Here is a 17,353-nt window from a genome sequence, read left to right as displayed (position 1 = left end):
ACTAACCCCATAATGCCAGACGCCAGGCGGAGCAGCCACTAGATTGCCAATTTTAAAGTCTTAGGTATGACCCGGCCGGGGTTCGAACCCACGACCTCCCGATCATGGAGGGGCGGACGCCTTACCACTAGGCCAACCGTGCCGGTCTAGAAACAGGAGAAGGAGAAAGAGTTAAAGCAAAGAGAGAGGGAGAGAGTTAAAGCAGAGAGAGAGAGAGAGAGAGAGAGAGAGAGAGAGAGAGAGAGAGAGAGAGAGAGAGAGAGAGAGAGAGAGAGAGAGAGTCAAAGGGAGAGAGAAAGGGAGACAAAGATAGTAAGGGAAAGGGGATTGGAGATTTGGTTGTTTTTTGACGTACATTCAACCAATATGGGTAATCTTAAACTTTACCGCGAGATCAAGTTCTGCTCCAACAAGACCTGTAGTGGAATGCATGAATGGAGACTATCAAGCTAGTTGGGAACTAAATCCAAAGTTCGAAACTATCGCTCTAGTGCGCAATGCATGGCACGATATTTTCAAATGTTCCGACCTAAGTTGGTGACTAACTTGCCTAAATTTGGTCCTCCTCCGAGGAGGACCAAATTCCTTAGTTTCGAACTATTGCAAAAATACAAATGGCGGCCGCCATGACAGTCTTTGATTTTGCTGTACAAAAAAATCAAATATTCGGCAGTCCGACGCATGAACCAAAGAATGATGTCGACAAAGAAGTTGAAACATTGATTGCGCTTTGGAGGGGGTTCAAATACAAGTCGTGAAGTGACCGGCACAGCTGATTTGGGACACGATCTACCTTGAGTCGGGAGATTTGCTATGAACATTGACTAAATTTCCACTTTTTACATCAGCGACTGTACAAATTTGGCTTGTACATAGATCTTCCTGTCGCTGATTTTAATCGGTTTGGATCATCCAACAGGTAAGAGCAAGATTCGTCCGTTGTGTGCGTGTAGTTTGTGTGTCCCACGGTGTGTGTGTTCGTTTGTGCGCCTCGGTGTGTGAGTGTGTGTCAGTTAGAAAGTGAGAGCAAGGGTAGATCTAGATCTATGGGCCAGGCAGTACTGTCTGAGTGTCTCCGAAACCGTGTTCAGTGTCATAGGAAAATAGGCCTACGAGCCATTGTGTAGTGGTGACGATGAAAGATACAGTTGTTGTTTTTCTGACAGTGACATTGACAATGAACGATCGTCAATGCATCAATGATTATGCACAGCAGCATCGGTTTCTTCGGAACTGTGCACTGTTGACTGAATTTCCCACGGTGGAGCAATGAACAGTAGACACTAAAACAAAGCTAATCTAATGCATTGAAGCATCGCTGTAGATCTATCTCATTCAACTAACAATATAATGCAGTGAATGGCAAATCTATCTCTGAATGAACTGTTGTGTATCCTTATTTGCTGTAAATGTCCTGCCTCACACTGCACTCCCAACATTAGAAGTATGTGTTCTAAGCTGAATGCATGTATAATTTGATATAGTAAGTGTGTAAAGCCAAGAGTAACACTAACTGGCCCAAAACAATTTTTGTGTGTATACAAATGAAGAAAGAAAATGACTTCACTTGAATCACTGCCACTGAAAGTGTGTCTATTGTGTATTTTTAGAAGGGTTATTCAACAATGACTTATTTTTTCTGTTTAAATACTTGATATTTACTCTGCATGAACAGAGTCAGAGGTAAATGCTGCTGTATAAACTATGATTGTGAAAGCGGGAATAAAAGAATCAATGAGCGAGTGGTTTAATTATAATACAGTTATTATTTATTGTTAATTAATTATTTTATGGTGTGTTTTTTCAGGCCTCCTAAGAAACCAGAGATGATGTGTGATGAAGTGTTCATACAGCTCTTGCATTCAGATATATATGGATTCTGGAGAGGATTCAGACTGAGTGGACATGCTGCTTTACAGACTACCATGAAGAGTAAGTCACACATTTCTGTACCACTACCAAGTACCTGCTTGTGCCTATTAAATTGTTATTGTAAAATTGATTTATGATATGTAAATTGGCACTGGTGATAGTAGTTTGAAGCTGTGTAGATGTTTTTGGCAGACTTTTGTACGTTGTGTTGTAAAGAGATCTGCGTTTCACATTAGATGCACTTACAATCTAGATAGATACATTCAGCTATGTCGACACTTGTTACATCTGAATCTGAGATGCAAGTTTATTGACACAAAAACATTACGGCTTTGTATAAAATAAATTCTTACATCTGTATGTATCCTTGCATAGTACAATTTGTACTATTTATACAAAATGGTATGTACATAAAGCTTGGTTTTAGTTCTCTTTCTCTTCTCAAATCTTTTGCCACTATTCTTGAAGTAAATTACACAGTGTGAATGAACTAATGCAGCACAGGAAAGTAAAACAAAATTGCAAGATAAAATGAAATCATTACTAATTTACTGGAATTATTTTAAAGGCACATACAGTTATTCTTCCCTTGGCTCACCATCCTAGATCTTGCCAGGCTTTTACATGGAATAAGAATGAATCTGTTCACTCGGATACTTCTAAATTCAACACCCTGGCTTCTTCCTGCTCAGAGTTAGATTTTGTTGTGGAAACCACTCTCAGATTAACAAAAATGTTACTTCTTTACTTCTGCGAGTGACTTTTGAGAAATTCGTTCATAAACAAAATTCAACTATGCACATGAAGCAGTCACTGACTGTCAGGGTGTCAATATTTTATGTGTCTGGGTGAAGTTATGTTCCTATCCCATGTACAACTGGCCAGATCTGAAATGGCCAAAATCAATGGGATCAACACACATCCCCAGAATCTTCATCACTGGAAAATGTGGTGGGTTGAATGTATTTTAATAAAAAGGCTGACAGGCGAGTGCTTTGGATCCTGAAAGTTCTGTTTTGGACTGAAATCGAGACACATTTCCCAATGAAACTCAAACTGTATAGTGTTGATGCTGAAGAGCGAAAGTGTGTGGGTTGAGGGCACACTTGTTTTTGACTAAAATCGAGGAACATTTCTGCCGAGCACAAAGTTCATACACGCACAGATTTTTTTAATAGTTTAGATTACAATATCACACACACCATCCCCGATCCCAATGGTCATGTGAAGAGCAAGTGCTTCCTCACCCCCCCCCCCCCCCCCCCCACACACACACACACACACACTGCTCAACACGTACACACCTTCTCCCCCCAACACACACCCTCCCCTCGCTAACCAAAACCCAACCCCGTGAATACTGAAGGTGCTCAGTTATATGTTTTCTTTATTTTTCAGGAAGGACCGCTACATTAAGGGAAGGCTGTTTGCACCTTGGTTCCTGGGTTCGCTGGGGACGATGATCAAATTCAGAGTACCATCACAATTCTGTGCTTTTCCATCTGATTCGGCTGAGAATGCTTGCAGAGGTTTCTACACTACCCGTCATAAAAAGTAGGCAGATGCGTTTGAGGGCAGATCTTACTGATGAGGCTGTTGATTGAAAAACCAAGTATATGACTGAAAAGGCCATTAATTTCCCTACTTTATTCAGAAACAAAATTGGGTTTTCATGACGTAGTGTCTATGCAGTGAAACCTGCAAAACAGACACCCCCCCCCCCCCCCCCTCCCACAAATCAAATTCACAAAATCAAGCTTCCCGTGTTAAAATCAACAACACAAATCAGAACAACTAAACCGAAACATGTTTTGCATGTCATTAGACAGAACAATCAAATCTTTATCCAAAACAGTCCGTTTTGTTCACATATATCTTGTCTAACATGAACGCTATGGCATGCTGAGCGTGTAGTTGTCAATCCTCTCAGTTTTTGAAGTCGTTTTAGCGGGTAATGAGACCAAAAATGGTACATTTCAGAACTCCTCAACGCATTGTCTTAAAACTGTCAGTGATTTGTGCTAACACACGTCGTTAAGGACAAAAATGAGACCAAAAAAATGGTACATTTCAGTAACTCCTCAACGCATTGTCTTAAAACTTGTCAGTGATTTGGGCTAACACATGTCGTTAAGTACACACGGAATCTCAAGTCATGTGAGATATTAGTTCTGCTGTTGCGCGACATGCCAGAACGAATTTTAAAAATAAAAATGTACCCTGTCCAATGAACTGAATTTGTAAAAAAAATTAGCATGCATTAAGAAAAATGAAAGCTTCAATTTACCTTTAATTTCATACATTTTCAACTATGACTGTTCACAGCGCACTTGTACGCACACACACATTCTTGGAAAATGCTCTTTCAAGAGCCATGATCAGTTAAGCGTGTCAGCCGTGAGCTTTTCTAGGCGTAGGCCTACATTTGCGCTCAGCGCTCTGAATGAGGCAAAATATTAATGTTCGCGTTGAAATCCTCATACCGCCAATGTCTGATAAAATATGTACATGAAATTTAATTGTGTGGCGCATCTGTTATTGTTCTTGAAGATAACAACAAATTAATTGTTTTTCAATGAGTCAGCGAAGACCTACCATCAATTTAAGAACTCTTTCTGGCATGTCAATTAACAGCAGACTAATGTCTCAAATGACTTTAAAATCCGTATGAACTTTCCCACATGTGTTACTACTGTTAGCACAAATCACCGCAACGTTGAAGGCAATGCGTTGAGGAGTTACGAAAACGTACCGGTTTTTGTCTCATTACCCACTAAAACTGCCTTTTACAGCTTCTCAGAGGAATGACACCTACACAAATCAACATGCCTTAATGTCAGTGTTAGACCAGATATGTGAACAAAACTGACTGATTTGGATGCAGATTTGATTGTTTTTTCTATTGACGTGCAGAAGATGTTTTGTTTTGGCAGTTCTGATTTTTTGTCAATTTTAACGCGGGAACATTGATTTTGCGAATTTGATTTTGCAGGGTGTCTGTGTTGTATGTTCCACTGTATAAACACTATGTCATATAAACCCAATCTGCTTTCTGAATAGGTTTGGGGAATGAATGGCTTTTTTCAGTCATATACAGGATAAACCAAAAAAATGTAACACTAAAACAATGCTAATAACTTCTACATCTGTTGACCGAATCACTTTATTTTTAAGGTACATAAACCGCAGCCAGTGCATGACCCTTCCACAAAGTGGACATTTTGTAGATCAAATGTAACTGGTCAAATGGTCTGACTTTTGTGCTCTATTTCAAAAAATAAATTCCAAATTCGGCGGTCGATTCACTAAAACGAAGTTTGACCATGAACGGTATCAATACTTACTTAATTTAAACCCTCCAGACTTTTAGCTTTTATATTATCTGAATGTCTGAGTATACACCCCCTAGATCATCGGTGACCTGAAGAAAGCAGTTATATACTCATAGACAGACGCGTGTGAAGCATGTTTAAATACACCAAGTTTGTTTGAGAATACTCCAAGTCCAAAACAGGGATTCCCAGGTCTGAATGTTGATTAAGGTATACTTTTGTGATTCGAATTGCCCCGAATGTTACAATCTTGAGCGCTTAGATCGGGCAAGTTTGGCTACCGCTCAATTTTAAAACCCGTACCGTTGAGTCGATCCCCAAAATTGGGAACTTAATTTAAAATTGCACAAAAGTCAGCCTATTTGATCTTCAAAATTGTCACTTTGTAGAAGGGTCATGCATAGGCTGAAGTTTATGTCCACAAATGTAGGTTATTAACTTGTTGTGGGTTGCATTGTTTTTGGGTCAACCTGTATTTGGTTTTTTTAATAAACGGCCTCATCATAAAGATTTGCCCTCAAACGGATCTGCCTACTTTTTATGACGAGTATTATAGTTGGCTCAGTGGCTAAAGAAACATTCTACAGGATGAATAAACAAACAAACAAATCTCATGATTCTCTGTGTTTTAATGTGTGTGTGTGTGTGTGTGTTTAGGGGAGTTTGTTTTGGTTTTTAGTGAGAGGATGGCTGGTGGTTTGGATGGGGTGAAAAGCTGAGTGACACTGTGATTGTGGATAATTAAATTGTTGTTGCTGCTGTCAGTTTCAAGGCACCGTTCTTCTTGCAAACGCCAAGTTTGGCTTACTATTTTATATCTGCATGGGCTCTTACATGAGGTTAGGCCATCTATACTTTAGTTTGATACATACCAAACATTTACATTCTGACTGGGTCATGTGCAAAGTTGGAATGTTTGAATGAATACATTTTGTGGATTGATGCCAGTAGAAGTTAAACAAATTAATTGATCAAATATTCCAACACTTCAAAGTAAACACACGTGTTTTTGACAGCTGGTATATGTTAAAGTGGAGGGATGGTTTTATTTCACGTGAAGCCTGCATGCCACATCTGAGACGTTGAGCGAAATCGTTTACACAAAATATGCAATCATTGTTTATCATCATTTAAATTAAAACGTTCATACACAATGACACAACAAATGTTGTCAGAAACTCAAAAGAACACATGAAAGAATAAAAGATGATCAATGCAGCAAAACGCGCCACTTGTACAGAGTGGGTTACAATTTCATTCTTTGTTTAATTTAGCCTTCACATTTCCCTTATCATATCTTATATTTTAACATCGTTCTGTTCTTGTCAGCTTGAAATGTTTGCAGTTTTTACTCACGAAACAGGTTAGTCTTCTGAAGTCAGTGCAACATCAAAGCTAAAATTTCACACATGAGATGCATTTTGATGATCAGCTCTACCATACCGAAGCAATGCATTTAAACTGGCGCAGATTAATTTTCAAATGATGTTCAAGCAACAGCTAGCTTCCTTATAGACAGAGTTACAAAATATAGTCATCTCAGTATTCAACTTCATTACCTCTGTTTCTTTGCTTGCTTAGAAGAACTTCTCAGAGTGTTTGCGGCATTCATCAAACAAGATCATACACATTAAAATATTGTCACTTCCTACTCATTGAATAATGTATTCATTGTATCTAATTATTCATGTTAAAGACCAGCACAAAATTGCAATCATTTAAATATGTCACTGACATAAAGTATTCTACCCGATCTGGAAAAAAGGAAGAAAATTATAAGTGCATGATTCAAATCACTGATGATGTCTTGTAATTCGGTAGTGTTTCTCTTTACATCTCACAATTCTTTTACTAGTTTATTTTGTAAGTAGAACACCAGGCCAAAACATTGTTGGCTCCTTTTGTATGACATCACACATTTTCAAGGATTTGCTTGCTAACTTGCTTGTTTCTTAATTTGTTTAATGATCGCTCCAAATTACATTCCTTCCTTTATCTGGCACTCTTGTTCTCAACTTTGTCCCTCCCTCTTAGCGGTTTAGAGAGAGAGGGAGAGAGTGAGTGTGTGTGTGTGTGTGTGTGTGTGTGTGTGTGTGTGTGTGTGTATGCCTGTGTGTGTGTGAGAGAGAGAGATAGAGACTGAGAGAAAGAAAGAGAGAGAGTTGATCTATTGTCTTGATTCCCTCATTCAATTTTCTTTTGTTGTATAGTGTAGAACTTAGACAGCTTCGTGACATACCTGTGGTGCGGTTTTATGGTCGTTTAACTCTCCATCGGTGAACCATGCAATTATTTCTCTTCAACGATTACTCGGTCTCTACTGACAACTCTAAACTCCACAAAACACGACTTTTTCAGTTCAGAAATGTCAGTTTCGCTCCCATAAATTGAAACACAAACTTAAATACATCCATACATCATTGTCTGTTACAAAGTTCCAGCTTTGCTTTAAAATGCACAATCAGTATGAGGGACACGGACTTTTTCCCAGTACATACCGACTGAGCCATCACTCAAATCTTCGACGACACTGACTCAGCCTATATGCTGCGTACATCTCCCCGGTCGGGCAGTTTTAGCTCTCGTAATGTGCGGAAGAACTGAGAGAAACATTTGCGTTCTGCCTATGTTTGTCTTGTTTGCTCGCCAAAATAATATTGCATCGATCAACCACTCAAGTTCGCACTGTTACCATGCTCCTAATCCCATGCTGGTTTGTTTACCACTTTCGAAGGTGAAGAGTTCACCGCGCCTGCGCAGTGACGGGGATTTCCCTATGACGTCACCTAAAAGTTATGACCTACTCTTTTAGCTGGTAACTAAGTAGTCTCGACCAAGTTCGCTCTCATGCATTGCAGACTGACTAAATCTTTAGTTACGAACTGCTTAGTTCGAACCTACGTTTAGTTGCTAACTATAATAGTCTCCATTCATGCATTCCACTACTGGATGCCCTGGCTGAATGGGAGACCACATGGAAAATGAGCTTTAACCCCAGCAAACTGATGCAACACCATCCACATCAACCATGAAAGAGGCAAAATCGCACACCTGTTTGACTACGTTCTTCACGGTCAAAAGCTAGAAACCGTCGCAAGCTGCAAGTACCTAGGGGTAACAATCTTGTACAATTTCACATGGACCCACCATATCAACAATGTGGCTGCTAAAGGGAACCGGACTATTGGTTTTCTGCGACGCAACTTCAGGGAGTGTACCCAAAAGGCGAAGACGGCAACCTACACCACATGGTCAGGCCCACCCTGGAGTATGCTGCAACAGTATGGGATGCCCACCTTGAACAGGAAAAAGCTCCACTGGAAAAGGTCCAGCGACAAGGTATGTGTTCAACAACTACACAGACAGGAACCCTGGCTCCGTTACCACTATGCTCAACTGAGACAGCATGGAGACCCGCCGTCGAAACATGCGACTAGTGAGATTGATCATTGTACAAAAACAATAACTCACTCGTAGCCATCGCCGCAGCGGCATACACCTCTCCCTCTGACCCTCGAACACGCCCTCCACCCAGCCCTTTCAAACTCATTATCCCCCCCTCCCCCTCCCACAATCTCCGAATGGAATAAGTTGCCAACACTGGTATCGTCGGCGTCCTACCTGGAGTCGTTTCGCTCCTGTCTCAGCGGCAGTCTCCTGCAGTCGGGCATGCGAGCCCCTTGAACGCACTCTCCCCTGTACATAGTTTTAAAGGCACAGTAAGCCTCCCGTAAACCATCACAGAGCTCCCCGAGCGTCTAAATACAGTACAAGCATACTTCCATTTGAACGCTCACCGAACGGGAACATCCTGGCTGCTTTCTGTCGAGCGTGAGACATTTTCCAAGAATTTATTTTCGTAGACTTGTTCCGTTAACAACAACGGCGCCTCGTTTTTGCGCTAGACCTAACTTTTAAAATCTAAATAATAAATTGACAGCTTGTTACACAAACATTCTTTAATCATAAAAGAATTCGTTTTTCATCAAGACAAGATCAGAACAATTCGAAGTTGTGAAAGTTTAAAAAAAGAAAAGCCCGGAAGCAGGGTCACGCAAGGGTCGTAGCAGACGATGGCCGGTTTATCAGTGCAAATCGTCGTTCCTCTCAACAGTCAAAAGCCATCGCTAGAGTTCTTGTGAACCACAGCCGTTGTTTCGTGCATAAAAAAAACGTGTTATTGTAGATAAGCTCACGTCGAGTCGCATTCAAATGACTAACTATGACGACTGCATTGTAAAAAGGGAAAACGGGATCACACGGGTTCACGATGGCTCAGGGGTAAGATAAACCACGCAAAAATAAATTCTTTGAAAATTGTTCGCTCTTTACGGAGGGCACCTAGGATGTTCTCAATTGGTGAGTGTTTAAATGAAAGGGTGTTTGTACTGTGTGTAAAAGCCTGACCGTATCTGTGATGGTTTACGGGAGGCTTACTCTGCCTTTAACCTCCCCACCACAGTGACTCAACCTGAGTCTGAGACGTTCGCAAGAACCCAGTCCTCTACGGAAGAAGAAGACCGTGTTAAATTCATAGCTTATAATTCAGAGGCATTTAAGTATCCAAATTTGTGGAACCTGCACTTGTAATCATAACAAGTCATTTTAGATCTCTTTGAAGTTACGGAATGAACTCCTATGAACTATACGAATGCATTTTGTTTACATGGGTCAAAGAAGGAATTAACGGACAAGGGGGACAACTCTTTCGCGTAACTGACGTCCGCCATTTTCGGTGCATTTTCGTCGATTGAACAACATTAATTAATTATGCTTAAAGGAAAAGTCCAAGGTTTTGAAGTAGCTCCAAAAACTTGAAAATTGAATGCCAAATGTTACAAACATCTCAGGAAAAATATTTTAAAAATTGAAAACAATTTGTTGTTGTTGTAGTTGAAGATTTATTTGTGCGGGGCTAACCAAGACAAGCCAGCTGGGGTCAAGGTGTGGTCACGTGGTTTTTGGTTCACTGTGACGTCACAAGTTTTTGTTGTCACGTCAAGGCGTGAAATGTAAGTTACTTGCGTTGTTGGCGTTAATAAAAGAAATAACCAAGCCCGTTTTGCATCCTTTTCCAAGTTATTATTCACATTTGTATTCACTGTTTCCAACTTCGAGCACACTTATAACACATACACACGCACACAACTATAAAGCGATTAGTAAGGGTTAATGGAAATAGTTACTCAGCACCCCTGTGCTAGATCACGACAACACACAAGTATAACCAAGGCAAGGCAGACGTCCGGCTGCAGCCTTGGCAATCAAACACACGGGAAAAAAAACCTGCGATAGGTTGCGATCAATAATAATTCAAGGGTCTTCGCCACAGTAATCGTTCATGAAATTCACAAGAAACAGGAAAAATTAATTGAAGATTTAAGGGAACAAAGACTGACCCTGTACATTTAATAGGGAAAACGCAGGAAACAAATATTCAAAGAAAGTCTAGGGACTACTCCCTGATGCATATCTTGGGACTCCTCCCGAAGATCAAGAGTTATTGAGACGAGCCTGCGTTGTCTCAATATTTACAAGTTTTTCCTCTCTGTGGGGTAAACAACAAAAAATGACTGACACCGTCGGGCCGGGAACAAGAGAGGGGAAAAGATGGAAGACTTAGCTCTTTGTCGGCGAAGATAAGTGTTCCTTGACGGTGACGTCACGTCGACGATAGACTGCCTGCAATTAAGCAGGTAAGCTGGTCCTCCCCGTAAGTGTCGACGGGGTAACTTGAAGCTCGGCTCATGCAGCGCGGCTTCCTGAAGGTGAGGCACCAGGGTCTCGGCGTCAGTTCATGCGAGAGCGTAGTTATAGCCCCCTACGTCACCACCATCAGCGCCGGCGACAACGAGGACGGACGGCGGTGGAGACGAAGCACGGTGGAGGCGAACCCACCCGGCCTCGACGGTGCACAAATCAAGCTCCGAAGGCGGGCGGACATCCCAAGCTGAGAGTGGGACACAGTAGCGCTGCAGGATACTGCCACGGTGACAACACCGGTGACAAGGACGAGGCAACAGGTGGGTTGATGAAGAACATCAAGAAGAAAAGAAAGCTGCAACACATTCGATAACCACTGAGTCCCAGAGTCGGCGAAACATATCCTTTCCCCCACTGCCCCCAGCCCTAGGTGTGTACAATAATATTACCCCCAGGAAATATTGTCTTGCGAGCTGTCAATCACCCGGCAACAATATTTACAACAACCATAAATCTTTACAATAGCCATGAATGCTATAATCAATTTCCAAAGAACGGAAAGCAGCCCAGGCTTGGCATTCTTGATTGTAATACACGTTAACGTCCCTTGATAAAATAACAGTCGTCAAACAAAGCAAAAGCTGGAGTTGTTTTGAACTTGGTTTAAACGTCACCTTGACCACTAATCGTTCTGTCCACTGACAACTGTCAACTAGTGTTAGTTCACACAAAATTTCACACGACAACTGAGACAACGACACCACAGTAGACGACAATAATTACAACCAATAACAAACGAAACAGGACACATTCCAACACACAATTACCCCAGCGGCTCTTGGTAGTTGCCAACAAAACCCCAACACCGCCACACAGTCCAGACTCTGTCCAGCTTCTCTGCCATCCAAACCGTGAACTCTCGCAGTTCTGTCGTACTCATACGCACGAAACAGAACCCAAGGCCTGCGCAAAAATGCTGCAACGCGAGGTCCGCAGCTAGCGCACGAGATACGCCATCTAAGCGTGCATAATACACCACTAAACAGTTCCGACGTTTACATGGAACAAAGAAGGAAAATCACGTGACCGCACAGACGCCTCTCATTGGCTGCGTCATTTTTTCGAGGAAACAAATCGTCTGCAACACAGCTTTGCGTATGTTCTGCGACTGACGAGTCCGACACTTGTGTTTATTTTGTTGTTTTGTCGATGTAAATTCAGCGATTATCGATTTTAACAATGGCAGGTCACTGCCCGATGATTGATTGTGACAACGGAAGCTACCGTCTTCAAAATGGAAAGCTAAACTTTGCAAAATTCACCAGGTTCCACACGAGTCTGTGCTGTTCATGCCAACCACCGTTCAGGTAAGCGCAACACTGTAACAGTTCTTGATCAACTTATTTTATTGCCTGACATTCATGCGATTTATTGTTTTTTTCTGCAAATTCCATAGCATAATTACAAAACCGTTTAGCTAGACCTGCATTTATACAGCTTTGAACGTTACAAAAACTGCACACCGGCACTGCATGAAATACTTGTTTGAATCTGCCGTGCATGAGATCAAAAAATGTGGCTCACTTTCTGTGTCAGTGTGTTTCCGTTTCTTGTTTTTTTTGTTTTACTTCATGTTGTTAGAGCATGGCTGTGATTAAAAAGCAATCAAAATTGCTTTGTAGAGCCATAAATTGTTAAATCTGATATGCATCTGTCTGTTTTCAACAGCTTGCATCCGCATCCAACACACAAGAAGAACCCAGCACAAGCTTTTTTTTCACCTGCAAGGGTTTGTTCTCAACACTTTCTTGATGGCACACCAACTGCAGAGAACTCTTTCCCAACACAAAACTTGGGATACCCTGGATTTCAACACAGAGTAAGTTGTTTTTTTAAAAAACTTTCTTGTTATATTTTGTGTGTGTACGCAGTAAAGAAAGTGGTAAGGTGTTGAATGTATTTGTTCACACATGCTGTTCCTAGTATCACTATGATGTGTCTGTGCCTTACAGCTTGAGTGATTTAATTGACTTTTCGTCTGTTCGTGTGTTTTGAAATCTGAACAAGAATGAATATCAATCAATATCAATATATGAGGCTTATGAATGTGGGAAGCCAAGCTAAGTTTTATGTGGGTGGTTTGTTTCCAGAGTGCGATTTGATCAACATTAGGAGAGCTCTCCATAGAAGCCAAAGGAACAAAAACAAGTGTACCGGGGAATTCACAGGGGGAGTTCTGTATTGCACTGAAAATGACAACAGTGGGTCCAAATGACCACCTTTATAAGTTGAAGTTGGGGGCATGGAACCCAAACGGACAACATATGTGGAGAACCCTACATGAAGATGTAAATACTGACAGAATGAACCCTGTTTGGCAATGTTTCAGACAGCAAGAGTGCTGATAGACATACCCCGACCAGAGCACCGGCTAGGCAGAAGAAAATGGGCAATGCGAGATCTGGAATTCCAGTTTGAGACGTGCCAGGCCCAAGGATCATCAAGGGAGAGGAATGGTGCAGCTAGTTGATTGCCAGAAAAGTGTGACTAGCCCTGAACAAGACCCATTCACAACAGAAACATTTCTGGGTGCTCTTGTTCTTGCTTATTTGTTGATAGTTTTTTTGTATAAGCAGATGCCAACTTAATGCACACCCGTTATGCCCAATCTTATTCCAATGATTAAGCTGACTAAGGAGAACAATAGACTGATGTTCAAACTACAGATTGCAAACATGGCAAAGAAAAAGAACGCAGACAGGAAAAATCCATGGTTATTCAGAAATCTGATTTCTCGCAGAACATATCATATTGCACTGGTATAGCCACGACCAGTCTCTTACAATTAATTCATGGTTTTAGTGTCACCCTTTGCAACAAGAAGATGGCAGGAAAAAGTCAAAAATTCTAAAAAGACAAGAATTTTTAGCGATCAACCAATGAGTATTGACCCTAAACGTTATAGTATAGATGAGATGATGTTTATGCAACAGAGACGAGGATTAGACCTTCAGGATCTAGCCTATCGGTTTCGCTAATATAGGTAGAATAAAGTACATGTCACCAGAGTGGCCAAGAGCAACCTTAAACAATTTACAGGTTTGTTTTCATTTGTTTGAATGTTTCTCTCTTCTTCCTGCGTACAGTCTTCTCTCCATAATTTTCATGTCCCCTGTGCATACCATAACATGTTCTGAGGAAAAATGTTTGTTTGGCTCACTTTCTGTGTGTGTCTTTATTGATGTTTGTATGATGCAATGAGTGTGTCAGAACAAAATCTGAGTTCTCGTACTTTGAAAGGGAGAATGAGAGACAAGACAAAGCATTACAGCACAAAGTCAAACATATCAGCACTTGCAAACAAAATGCACACAATACAGTCAGCTCAAAAAACTTTACTTATGTTGATAAACGTTATCACTAGCAGCAGATCAAATCTGATGACTTCATCCACTTGGCAATGCACATATTGGGAAGACAGATATCTAGTTTTATATATTTATATATATATATACCAAAAACACACATGTAGTACAGTAAAAGTCATATCTATAATGGTGTACACAGGAGCCTTCCTTTTCAGAACTCCAAACAATAATCTGATAAAAAAAAAAAAAATCCACTACAGAGAAAGAGGGATTCTTAAAATGTAGGAAAATTAACATAGGTTTTGACAAGACAAACATTTATATTTTAGATGCGACCCACCCTACTACTTTTCAGGCTGAAAACTTACAAAAAAACGAAGCAGCTGTTCAACAATGTTGCTCTGCCCATTACATGTGTAACGAGTAGAGCTTAATGCCTGGATCTGGCAAAGCTTTTACATGAGTTGACAAATTGTTGAAATTATTAGAGTCGTCAGGATTGTTTACTTTGTGGAAGGGTTGCTCTCCTTGTTTATCTGTGTGGTTTCATAGTTAAGAGGAAAAAGCTGTTTTGTTAATACCGCTTTTCCTACTTCTACTAGTTCCTCCTCCTAAGTGCATCCTGTTGCTGCCTGTATCAAAACGGGCAACAGGATTGGATTACTTTGGGAACAGGAGGTTGTGATGGCTGGCTCTGGGTAACAGGTGGTTGTGATGGCTGACTCTTGGAGACAGGTAGAAGTCTCTTTCTGGTTTTGACAAAGATGCAATCAGGGGCTTCCTCCTCCAAAATGACTTGCAGCATGTTGCATATGGTCAAAACACTGCCAAAAGGGAGAAAAAAAAGAAAATAATCAATATGAGAAAGAGAAAGGAGACAACAACTTTTACTAAAGCATCATTTAGGACAATTTACCAAGTTGTACATAACAAATTGCTCACAAATTTGAGTGCAACTTGCATGAAGAGCATTGCAAAATTAAGACAGTTGCAGGGATGGCCAGATCTCAAAATCTTAACTTGCCAGACAGGTGAGTCATTTCAAGAAAGTCCAGTCCACCAAAAAGAATTGCTTGCCGGGTACAAACCACAGTTGCTATAACTGCATTGTTTATATAACGTTTTGAAACTAGAGTATACAACCAAAAGTGTTGCATTTGACGAGAATTTTCACTAGCCAACCAGGCGAGTTGCCAAGCGGTTTTAACTAGCACAGCGGATTTTTTGTACTCGCCCCTGGCCATTAGTCAGATGATTTGATCATCCCTGAATTTAGAAAGTCGGTTCAGTCATTGCTGATTAACTGTATCACTATCAGTATCACTGCACTTTTCAAAAATTATATGTATATGACAGCGACAGGCATAATTTTAGTGTGTATTAATACTAGTATGCTGGTTTTTCAGATTTTGACACATTCCCTGTTCACTGAAACCAAAATGTTGTTAGGCTGCACTGCCATCTTGCAATTCAACTTGAACCATTCTCTTTTTCAAAAGTAAAGTGCAAATATGACTTATTTAAAAAAGTAGAGAGGTTTCCTACCTGTAAGCCTTTCCTCCTTAAAACTCGTTGACGAGGCGATGCATGAGGTCGAGCTCACACTCACAGGCAGCCGGCGATGAAGACGCTTGGCCACAGGAATCGCCCATCTTGCTGCCTTTCAATCCAGTTGTGATGATGAATGGATCAGGATAAAGCACCCCTTTCACATACAACTTCTGCTTGTACTCCCGAAGAAGCACCCTCTCTGCATTTTCTGCTTCACGGTCGACAGGAATCCCATCTCCCAAGTTCCAAAGCAGGAAAAGCTCTAAAACAAAAAGGCCTTGAGATCAAATCACAGTTTTTCGCACCTGTGGAAGGCATTCTTTTTCCCCCTCATCACCATTTTGTATGTAAACGTACAAAATACTCACTGACTCAGCCTGAGGTAAGCTTAGCAGCTATACAAACTGGCAGTGGAAACTTAGTATGCATGTTTGTTGTTTCTTATCTTACCCACACGTCAGATTGAAAATGGAAAACTTTTGCATACACTATCGCAACATGTGGCCTATGCATCACGAATCGGAATATAGTTATGCTTCATAGTAAGTTAGATTCCGTGGACAGATCAACGGCACTTATTCAAGTTTTTGACTTTAATCAACTGAAAAGTTAAGCGTATCTGAAGAGAGAGCACTTACTAAGTTACTGTTAGTGTTTACAACTTACAGGGCGGAAAACCGGTCTTGGGAATGAACAACACATCGCATCATTGCAAAGAGTAAATAACGAAAGAAATAAAACTTACCTAGCTACAAGTTCCTCGTGTGCACCTTCCACACTCGTTTTCCGTACACACGACAAGGTTTTCGATGCTTCAGTGCTCCACAGTCGCACCTTCTGGATGGAAATCTCGCTCAAATCGCACATGTTTCGAGTTGCTGAGAAGCTAGCACGACGCGTTGTTTACTCGAAAAAAATCCTACGCATGCGCACTGTCGCAATGGCCGCGGAACTGTTTAGTGGTGTATTCGCTGACAGTGTTATAGCAACTGGCACAGGGAAATCGCACGGAATGCACCCATCAACAAACACACAATAATACATCGCGCCGAAAATAACGCAACATTGCCACCAAGGACAACAGTCGTCAAACACTTGCCACCACAACGTGACATTTGTGTTGATTCTACCAGCGTGATTTCCATACAGAAAAGTCACCACTGTATGCCCGAAAAGAAAGTCTCCGTGGAGTGCAGCCGCAATCTGCAACAACTCCTCATCCCCAAGCTTTACCTAGCACATGTGCCCTCATAACAATCCGAGTCTCTTGTGGAAATGGAAGAGGTTTGTGCAGCACACACGTGCAGATTTCAAAGTGTCGGGCACTTTCTGGACACAGATTTTGCCATTTTTCTGCAGCACAAGTTGGTGTTTCATCTGAAATTAATTATATGGCCACTGGCAGTGTTTTTCCTTCATACAAGTACGTCCGGACACGGCAGTATTGCGCGAGGCTGGTACAGTCGACGAGCCATCGAAACTCCGTGGTGACGAACAGCGGACAATCTCACCAGAAGGAATGCGTTG

The 17,353-nt window shown here is 41.2% G+C and overlaps 3 long non-coding RNA genes across 3 annotated transcripts; 2 read left to right on the top strand and 1 right to left on the bottom strand.

Moving 5' to 3' along the window:
* The first annotated feature begins 393 nt into the window (after positions 1-393).
* On the top strand, positions 394-5,344 carry LOC138950056 (uncharacterized). The gene is made up of 3 exons (XR_011450474.1): positions 394-919; positions 1,808-1,932; positions 3,271-5,344. It is a non-coding gene; the product is annotated as an uncharacterized lncRNA (long non-coding RNA).
* Positions 5,345-11,971: 6,627 nt separating this feature from the next.
* Positions 11,972-13,996, top strand: LOC138950051 (uncharacterized). Its single transcript, XR_011450473.1, has 3 exons — positions 11,972-12,274; positions 12,636-12,786; positions 13,297-13,996. It is a non-coding gene; the product is annotated as an uncharacterized lncRNA (long non-coding RNA).
* A 350-nt stretch (positions 13,997-14,346) lies between these two features.
* Positions 14,347-16,778, bottom strand: LOC138950045 (uncharacterized). The gene is made up of 3 exons (XR_011450472.1): positions 16,572-16,778; positions 15,821-16,088; positions 14,347-15,099 (listed from the first exon to the last, which is right to left on the bottom strand). It is a non-coding gene; the product is annotated as an uncharacterized lncRNA (long non-coding RNA).
* Positions 16,779-17,353: the final 575 nt, after the last annotated feature.

This window comes from Littorina saxatilis, linkage group LG1, assembly GCF_037325665.1.
Source record: "Littorina saxatilis isolate snail1 linkage group LG1, US_GU_Lsax_2.0, whole genome shotgun sequence".
Lineage (NCBI taxonomy): Eukaryota > Metazoa > Mollusca > Gastropoda > Littorinimorpha > Littorinidae > Littorina > Littorina saxatilis.
The sequence above is the reverse complement of the archived record's forward strand: the minus strand, read 5'-3'. Positions and strand labels throughout refer to the sequence as shown.